At 42.4% G+C, this 7397-nt stretch overlaps 1 pseudogene; it reads right to left on the bottom strand.

Annotated features, from left to right (window-relative positions):
• Window positions 1–5768: 5768 nt before the first annotated feature.
• Window positions 5769–7053, bottom strand: LOC126086656 (plasminogen activator inhibitor 1 RNA-binding protein-like; annotated as a pseudogene).
• Window positions 7054–7397: the final 344 nt, after the last annotated feature.

Genomic DNA, 7397 nt, shown 5'->3' with positions numbered 1-7397 from the left:
TCCTGGCCACCATGATGACTGAGGGATCAGGGCTCTCTGGGGACCCAAGTCCTCCCCAGGTGTGCTGCCCACTCACCCCTAACCAGGGCCCCAGAAGCCTTCCCCCTTGAATTTCCCTACAGAATTCCCCAACTCAACCTATGCCCAGGAATCCAGGACTCCCCCAAAACTCCCAACAAACTCCAGCTACTTGCCCCACCCCAAGGACACAGAGCCCTCAGAACCCAGCCCTCCCAAGGGACAACCACTCAATCACCCCTCCCAGGGACCCAGGACTCCCCCAGACCCTCCCCTGGAACCCAGGACCCTCTCTAGCCCTCCCACTCACTCTAACCCTCTGCACTTGCCCCCTGGCTGGGGGCCAAGTGAACTGACCCTTCACTGCCTCCATCCTTGAGGCTGAAGTGGGACCACCAGGAGGACAGCAGAGGCTGAGAGGAGCAGGGCCAGAAGGGTCCAGCCCCACCTGGGGGAGGACGATGGACATACTGTCTAGTCTCACCCACCTCTGGAGTGGCTCTCGAGGAAGTCCCCGCTATGTCTGTGTGTTCCTGGGGTACACACACACAAACACACTCGGTGAGAAGTGTACACACAACGAGCATGGAGACGTGCAGACAAGGACCACCCAGACACACCTGGGCAAAGGGTGCGGGCTCATGGAGAGGCTCACACACACACACACTCAGGGCCACACTAGACGTCCACCCAGGACAAACTGCCACATGATGGGCACACGCACACACAGATCCACACTCAGGAACACCCAAAGGTGCAAATTCACACGCACATGGATCCAGAATACAGATACTCCAACAAGGACACACATTCCCACACACACCACAGGCACAGAGGCACATGGATTACATGGATTTCCACAACTGACACACACCCTTTCACTGACAGATGCACAAACACACACACACACATATACAGAGAAGGGCACAGAGATACACACAACAGCCACACAGGGGAAAACAAAACACACAATCAATATACTCATAGACTCAGAAACTCAGACAGACACAGCCACACAGATTACACAACTGCACACAGACACACACACGCACAGTCCTTTGGTGCCACAGGACAGACAGAGCCGGCACTCCCAACAGAGGCCACTGCAGGCAAATATGGCTAAAGCTCAGACATGCCCTGCTCCACTGAAGCTGTCACAACAGGGAGTCCTTTCCTCGGTCCAAATTCATGCTCTGCCCAAGGCGCTGAGAGTGGCCAGGGCAGGGTAGATTTGAGAAGAGCCTCTGGGCCCGAGGTTGGGGCTCGAACCCTGTTAGGGGCCCTTAAAGTGGGGGTGGGGGGGTCCTATGAAGCCTGGTGGATGAATGGGTCAAGGGAGGCCACAGGAACTATTGTTCATTTTCATAGGTGTTGTGATGATTAATTTTGTGTGTCAATCCTACCTCTGTGTGTAAATGTAAGGAAAGGCAAGGGGACTGTCCTAGAGGATCAACAGAGGAAATGCCTAGTTAATAAAGAAAGTATATCCCAGACAGGAGTAACATTACAAATAATGGGACCTTCGGAACACTACATTGCACTCATGCCTACCCTCCACACAGATCAAGAGGCGACTGTTCCAACAGAATAAACTGCAAAAGGTGTGCGGCAGGGTTGTATCCTTTTACCTTACTTATACAATCTGCACACTAAACAAATAATCTTAGAAGCTGGACTATATGCAGAAGACAGCATCAGGATGGGAGGAATACTCATTAACAAACAACTGACACAACCTTGCTTGCAGAAAATGAAGACGACTTGAAGCACTTGCCAATGAAGTTAAAGACAGAGCCTTCCGTATAGATTATGCCTGAATGTGAAGAAGAGAAAAATACTCACACCTGGACCAATAAACAATGTCATGATAAATGGCAAAGAAACTGAAGTTGTCAAGGATTTCACCCTACTTGGATCAACAATCAATATCCATGCAAGCAGCAGTCAAGAAATCAAAAAATGTATTGCATTGGGCAAATCTGCTGCACACGACCTCTTTAAAGTTTTGAAAACTGAAAAGTTACTTTGATGACTAAGATGCCCCTGGCCTAAGCCATGGTCTTTTCAATCACCTCATATACATGGGAAACTTGGACAATGAAAAAGGAAGTCAGAAGAAGAACTGATGCACTTAAATTGTGGTGTTGGCAAAAAATATTGAATATACTGTGGAGTGCCAGAGGAACAAACAAGTCAGTCTCAGAAGAAATACAAGCAGGAGGCTCCTTAGAAATGAAGATGTCAAGATCTACTTTGTTTTGCTTATTTTGGACGTGTCATCTTTTTTTTTTAATCAGGAAAGACCCATCGCTAGAGAAGGACATCGTGTTTGGTAACATAAAGAGGCCACAAAAACAAGGGAAACCCCCAAGGAGATGGACTGACACAACAGCCACAACGATGGACTTCATTATGTCGTATAAAGTTGCCGTGAGTCGGAATGGACTCCATGGCAAATAACAACAAAAAAACACAAACAACAACCTTTTAAAATACAGCACAGAGCAGAACTGCCCCACAGGGTTTCCAAGGAGTGCCTGGTGGATTTGAACTGCTGACACTTTGGTTAGCAGCTGCAGCTCTTAACTACTAAGCCACCAGGCTTTCCTTAAAATATACAACAAATGATACATCACCTTCTTTTTAATTAAATGAGCAGATAGGATATTCTCATGTTTATTCTAAAAACTGCATTATAAACATATAAGGATATTCAATGGATGTCAAGCTCAGATGTATGGCGATCAGGGCAATGCCCATACAAATTCACATATTATCCCAATAAAATACACATAAAATACCAAAGGGAGAAAGTGCCTCTGCTCAAAATGAAAAGCATATTTGTGCAAATAGATTACAACCTTTTATGCAACTCCTGAATGTGGGATGATATTTTAAACCAAGTGGAAAGAGTCAATAAAGGCGTCCAATAAGAAATCCAGAGGGTATATCAAGCTCCAGGCCTATGAGAAGGCCTAGCCCCTTGCTTACAGTGAATGAGAAAAAGTAACTTTGAAAGCATGTTCGGTGAATGTAAAACTTTAACAAGACATATGAGTACATTTCTGAATTTGAAAATAAAGAAAAGTAAAGGAATGGGACATGTATGACTCACTGGATCCAACTATCAATTATTATGAGAATAGATATATTTTAAACAGGACATTATGGACATTCTCATTTCACCTTTGAAGTGAAGATATAAAAAAATTCAGTTTTCAAATCTTGACTTTTTAATAGAAAAAATGTATTTTCAATGAAAACACCCAAATTGCAGTCATTTGATTGGCTCTTAAATGTTCTAGCAAATTATATCTTGTAGAAGATTCATCTTATAGAGTTTTAAGCTGTGTAAAATATCAATAAGTTGGTACTAAAAAATATATTAATGTTCTTTGTTCATCAACATCTGACTCATGAATTGTGCTTTGTTGAATATTATCCCAACTTGGAACGAACGTTGGTAATTTTTTTTAAACATTAATGATCCCAATGGATCCTATGAAAGATGGTTCAGAAAGCTGAAATTTAAAATTCTTTGAGGTCATCAAAATCGACAAACACAACAATTATCTCCATTGAAAATGAGACAAACTAAGAATTACAGTTTTAAAATATTATTGATGACTATGCTTCCGTGGCAGCCCTGGTGGCACAGTGGTTAAGAACTAGGCTGCTAACCAAAAGGTTGGCAGTTCCAACCCACCAGTCACTCCTTGGAAAGCCCAGGGGGCAGTTCTACTCTGTCCTATAGGGTTGCTGTAGGTTGGATGCAACAGCAACGTTTTTGTTGTTGTTGTTTTAATGCTCTCATGAGGATTCCCATTGCCTTCTTACCTGCATGTTTTGCTGAGTAGTCTGAGTTTATTCTTTTTGGCTCTCCTTTGTAGGTGACTTTTCATTTATCCATAGCTGCTATTATAAATCTCTCTTTATCTTTGGTTTTGGCTAATTTGATTATGATATGTCTTGGTGACTTTCTTTTAACATCTACCTTATGTGGAGTTCGACCAGCATCTTTGATAGATATCTTTTCATCTTTCACGATATCAGGGAAGTTTTCTGCCAACAAATCTTCAACAATTCTCTCTGTATTTTCTGTTATCCCTCCCTGGTCTGGCACTCCAATCACTCAGAGGTTATTTCTCTTGATAGAGTCCCACATGATTCTTAAGTTTTCTTCATTTTTTTAAATTATTTTATCTGATTTTTCTTCAAATATATTAGTGCCAAGTGCTTTATCTTCAAGTTCAGGAATTCTGCCTTCCAGTTATTCAGTTCTGCTTCTCTGACTTTCTATTGCATTTACTTCTGTAGTTTTATTGTTAAGCTTCCAGATTTCTGATTGCTGTCTGCCTGTGGATTTTTCCGGCTTATTAAATTTTTCATTATGTTTCTGAATAATCTTTTTAATTTCTTCAATTGCTTTATCTGTGGGTTCCTTGGCTTGTTCTGCATATTACCTCATTTCCTTCCTGATGTCTTGAAGGGTTCTGTATATTAATCTTTTGTATTCTGCCTCTGATAATTCCAGGAATGCACTTTCACCTAGAAGAACCCTTGACTCTTTGTTTTGAGAGCTTGTTAAGGCGATCATGGTCTGTTTCTTTACGTGACTTGATAGACTGTTGCCTCTGAGCCATGTATAAGTTATTGTATTAGCTTATTTTATGTTTCCTTACTGTGTTGTAGCTTCTTGCTTTTTTTTAAGATTTTTGTTTGTATTTCATAGATAGTGCTGCTGTTCCAACCTTATAATGTAAAGCTGCCTGCTTTCCAAATTCCAAAAATTAAAATACTCCCCCTCTCACCATACTAGCCAGTGCCCTTTGGTTTCTTCAGAACAAGGAAGGGTTAAAGAGTTGTTTAAAGAAGTACAATTTTGATTTGGGGACCTTTCAAATATACGAATCATACTGAAGGGCCAGACACTTATTTTACATAGGTTAAATATTATGCATTAGCCAAATCAAACTATTCCACTACTCTGTTGGAGGGGGAAAAAATCCATACCCATGTAACTACTTCACTCGACAGGATTTGTCTATCAACAATAAGCTTAAACAACTTTCACCTATAAAGTATCTAATTGGCTTTTTAAAATGGAAAAGTCATATAGTTAAAATCTTGAATCAAGTATAATTTGAACCTAATGAACCATGCATCACTGCAGGAGCAAGCGTTAATAAACCAGTGTGCTCTGAATTTGTCCAAGTACTGATATTTTTCTATATAAAGATTTAGCATATATAACAGCTATCATGAGAATAGAAAAAAGATTTTTCCCAAAAAATGAAAATATTAAAACTGAGTTAAAATACATAAAGGAGTTAGTATTCCACACAGCATAAAATTTGACTAATCAAGTTTACATGTCTCAGCTGACCATGTGTGAAAATGCAAAGCAGGTATTAAAACCAATATTATGTCCATATTTAAAATCACTTTGGAATTGAGGGAACATCTAAATCCTTAATTAAAAAAAACAAATGAAGTGAAAGCTTTAAACTGGTACACACTGTTCACACCTATATTTCAAGTTTGGAAATGCTTATTTGCAAGCGGCAATACAAAAGAATTCATGAAGAATGCATAATCTCTAAAAATTATGAAAACATCCCTGTTACCAATACATTTCTAAATACAAAACTGACTACCATATTTGTTACTTCTGTGTAGCAAGAGAAGTTCATTTTCAAAACAGATAAAATTCAGTCTTTAGGTGTGAATGGTATGAATGAGTCTTTTTTTTTTTTTTAATTTCTTAGTTGTTTGGGATCCTTAAGCATGCAAAGCCTCAGAGAGGAGGGTCTACGAAGGAACCAGGGTTGTCTTATAGCATCCAGTTAGGCCAGAGCTGGGAATGCCTCTGGGTCATCTACATCAGGGGCAGAAGCACTTGACTTGTCAGTCCTGCTGCCACGATTGGGACGTTCACCATGCCCACGTCCACCTCTTCCTGCCACCACGTCCACCTCTTCCTGCCACCACGTCCTGGACAGCCAAGGTCTCCAAGGTTGATCTCCAGCTGGGACATTATATCATTTGCTGGCTTGCGGAAATGATGATCCATGACCGAATCTTCAGCATGAGCTTCTTCGCTCTTTGACTTGTGAAGAACAAATCCCTTCTTCCACTGCCCATCAGCACCTTCATTTGGTTTTCAGATATTAAATTCTCCTTTTGCCCGGTCCTTATCTTGAATAGCCTTCCACTCATCCAATGTCATCTCTTTTGGACCCTCTTCCTTCACCTCTTCAACTTCGTTCTTCTTATTCTCAGTGTCTGCCACTGGATGTTCTTCACCTTCAGGTGATTCCTCAGTCACATTCAATTGATCCAAGTCAGTTAATTCATCTTTGACAGTCCCGCAGTTGTGAGATTTGCTACCTCCCCGTTTGTCTTCGTGTTTCAGGCCAGATCTATCACTTCCACTATGCCTATCAAATTCACATTTGCCATGAGAATCAAATCCATCTCCTTGGCCCATTCCACGTCCACGGCCTCCTCGACCTCTTCCAGGAGCACCACGGCCCCGAATACGCCAGTCAATGATTGGTCTATCAACTGAAAATTCTCCTCCTTCACCCTTTTCTTCAAGTGGTTTTTCAAATCGTCTTTCCCGAGGTAGTCAGCTTTCTGGTCTTCTATCAATTATTTTCCTTTCACCCTGAAGTTGCTGATCAGGTCTTCTTCCAACACGTCTAATTCCTTCTTTTTTAAGTGCCACGGGTGACTGCGTCTACTCTTTCTTGTCAACCATGCCAGCACTGGGAGGCAGTGGGTTCTTGCGGTCTTTCTGGGACTCTTTATGCAGCTGTTTGCCTGCCTCATAGGAGTTGGTCTGGGCTGCGGCCTGAGCTGCGCTCTTGGCCCCAGGGCCCCCAACGCTGCCCCCGCTGGCTTCTTTTTTCTTGTTCTCCACTACCTTCAACACCTCGACGGGATCCGATTTGTCGTCAAATAACTGGTCGAATCGGTTGGTAACCACGCAGCCGAAGCCTTCCTGTAAGTGCCCAGGCATGATGGTGGCTGGGCGGCACGTTCCTCCACGGATTGCAGTGGGCTGCGCTGTGCCAAGAGTGCCTGCTTCAGCTCTTCGCACAAGATGGACTTTGTTTTGTTTTGATATGCCCAAATGGGTTGCTTGAGTGAGCTAATTTGATGATTTTTGCCTTTGGAGCTCTGACATCCTTTCCCCAGATGGCTAGAGCTGTTATCAGGTATATCAGTCTAGGAGTCCATTCACTTTTCTTGTATGAATTCAGCTCAGGTGTCCAGGTAGCTGATCATCAGTTGTGTGGTACAGGCTCTGTCCTATAGTCTTAGAGGGGGAGGGGTGATTGCTGTAGGTAATGGTATCTGGTTGGGGCAGGGGG

Source organism: Elephas maximus, chromosome 12 (genome assembly GCF_024166365.1).
Source record: "Elephas maximus indicus isolate mEleMax1 chromosome 12, mEleMax1 primary haplotype, whole genome shotgun sequence".
NCBI classification, from domain to species: domain Eukaryota; kingdom Metazoa; phylum Chordata; class Mammalia; order Proboscidea; family Elephantidae; genus Elephas; species Elephas maximus.
This window is presented reverse-complemented; position numbering and strand designations above follow the sequence as displayed.